General features: G+C 41.2%; 1 non-coding gene across 1 annotated transcript; it reads right to left on the bottom strand.

Annotated features, from left to right (window-relative positions):
* Positions 1 to 368: 368 nt before the first annotated feature.
* On the bottom strand, positions 369 to 475 carry LOC141610181 (small nucleolar RNA R71). The gene has a single exon (XR_012528076.1). It is a non-coding gene; the product is annotated as a small nucleolar RNA R71 (small nucleolar RNA).
* Between the last annotated feature and the right edge of the window lie 2,238 nt (positions 476 to 2,713).

Genomic DNA, 2,713 nt, shown 5'->3' with positions numbered 1-2,713 from the left:
CTAAATTCTCGTCACACTCCGTACCCATCGAGGAGAACCTACCAAATGGTACTCCTACACCGCAACATCTAACCGTAAATTTTATTGCCAAGTCCGCCTTCATCCAATTAGTTGAAAGGAGCCAATTTGGGGGGATGCCTAGTGAAGACCCTCATTCTCATATGGAAACCTTTTGCGACTATTGTGATGCAATCTCTCAAACGGGTGTGACTCAAGACCAAATTAGATGGGTCTTATTTCCTTTTTCTCTAATCGGCACCGCGAAGCAATGGTTGAAGGGCCTTGACAAGGCCACCCTCGGAATAGATTCTTGGAAGAAGTTGGCTCTAGCTTTCTACAAAAAATTCTACCCACCGGAGAAGACTAACATGCTAAGAGCTCAAATTACGGGTTTTAAGCAAAGGGATGAAGAATCTTTGTATGAAGCTTGGGAGCGGTTCAAGAGAATTTGTCGTTCATGTCCTCACCATGGACTTAGCGAATGGTTTTTGGTACAGCAATTTTGGAATGGTCTATATGAGGATTCAAGGAACATTCTCAACATGGGATCAAATGGAATGTTCACCGAAGTTGATGACAATCAAACATGGAACAAGATTGAGGAAATGGCTGTCCATAACTAACAATATAGTAGACCTCGCAAGGCTACTAGAGGAGGAAAGCATGAAGTGGACTCCGTTACTCAATTGGGTGCTCAACTTAGTGCTCATATTGACACAATCAATTTGAAGTTTGAAAAAGCTATGGCTAGACTTGAAGAAGTCTCAAAATCACCAAAGCATCATGTTAATGCCATGATGGCATCCTCATCAATCCCAAGTGGGATATGTGAGAATTGTGGAACTTTGGGACATGACCAAGGTGAATGTAGGGGAACAAATGAACAAGTGAATGCTTTCCAAGCATACAAGAGTGGTACCCCTTATTCCAACTATTACAATGAAAACACCAAATTCCATCCAAATCTCTCATACAAAAGCCAAAATGTTCAAAACCCTCAAACAACATACACTCCACCACCCATGAGAAACCAAAATCAAAGACCCTTCTACAATCAAAACCAAGGTTACCAAAATCAAAATCCATACAATCACCAAAATGACCAAGGTTTTGATGTCCAAAAAGCGGTCCTCCAAATGCAAAAGAATCAACAAGAATTTTTCACTCAAATGCAAAAAGATAGCCAAGCAAAGGAAACCACCATCAACAACATCCTAGCTCACACCAAGATGTTGGAAACACAATTGACTCAACTAGCATCTTCAAGCTCACAAAGACAAAGGGGCAATTACCACCTCAAAGTAATCCCCCTAGACATGAAACAGTTAGTGCCATTCACTTGAGAAGTGGTACAAGGTATGAAGCACCAAGGAAGCAAGTTGAGGATGAAGTTGTGGAAGCTAGTGAAAAGGAAGAAATTGTGCAAAGCTCCAAAGATGGAGAATCATCAAAAGAAGAAAGTTCAAAGAAAAATGAAGACAAGGTCAAGGAGAAGGAGCCCATTGTGATTAGACTTCCTTTTCCAAGTCGTCAAGCCAAGCCCAAATTTGATGATCAACTTGGAAAGTTCATGGAAATTGTGAAGAATTTGGAAGTCTCAATTCCTTTCACGGAATTAATCAATCACGTGCCGGCCTATGCGAAATACATGAAAGATATCCTCACAAAGAAGAAGTCGATCCGGAAGCTTGAGACTATCGCCTTCACTAAGGTGAGTATTGCAATACTTCAAGGGAGTTCACCTCCAAAGCTAAAGGATCCGGGAAGCTTCTCAATACCGTGTACCATTGGCGACACAACGATCAACAAAGCCTTATGTGATCTAGGGGCTAGTGTGAGTGTCATGCCGTACTCGGTAAGTAAAAGGTTGGGGATGGGAGAGCTTAAATGCACCAACATCACACTCCAGATGGCCGATAGATCGACAAAGACACCATTAGGGATATGGGAAGATGTCCCCGCATTTAATTGGGAAGTTTTTCATCCCGGTGGACTTTGTCATTGTTGATATGGAGGAAGATTCCAACATTCCAATCATTCTAGGAAGACCTTTCCTACACACCGTGGGTGCGGTAATTGATGTGAAACATGGTGAGCTCACTCTAGAAGTGGGAGATGAAAGCATAACCTTTAATCTTGACAAGACTATGAGAGCTCCTCATTTGCATGAACCATGTTTTATGATTGATCATTATAGCCGAAAGGATGAAAGGAAGAAATCGGAACTCCAATGGAAGAAAAAAATTGAAGATGCTCCATTCAAAGAGTAAGTGAATTGTGACAAGGAGAGCTTGCAAAGCTCATCAAAATCAACCAAAGAAGAAGAGGATGGCCTCATTGGCCAAGAAAAAAATTTGGGAGAGTTGTCTCCATCAAATCAAGAGATTTTCAATGATCAACTTAATGAAGTTTGTGGTCTTTGGGACGACGAATTTGAAGGGATTTTTAATCCCTACATTGGTAATGCCATCGATCAAGACCGACAACAAGGGCCAAGGTCTATTGAAGACCTCTACCATAATAATGAATAAGCTTTCGATTACTTTTTCAAGGTGTTGAGCAACATCAACAACACCTTGGACATGCCCCCTTGACATCTCATCAAGAATGAGAGTTTGGTGGAGTCCTCCCTAAGCCACCATTTGTAAATATTTCTAACTCCCTAACTCGCATTTTCAATTCTTGTATTGCATTTTTGTCATCTTTGGATTTT

This window comes from Silene latifolia, chromosome 10 (assembly GCF_048544455.1).
Source record: "Silene latifolia isolate original U9 population chromosome 10, ASM4854445v1, whole genome shotgun sequence".
In the NCBI taxonomy this organism is placed as follows: Eukaryota; Viridiplantae; Streptophyta; class Magnoliopsida; order Caryophyllales; family Caryophyllaceae; genus Silene; species Silene latifolia.
Note: the sequence above shows the minus strand (reverse complement) of the source record. Positions and strands in the feature narration are given on the sequence as shown.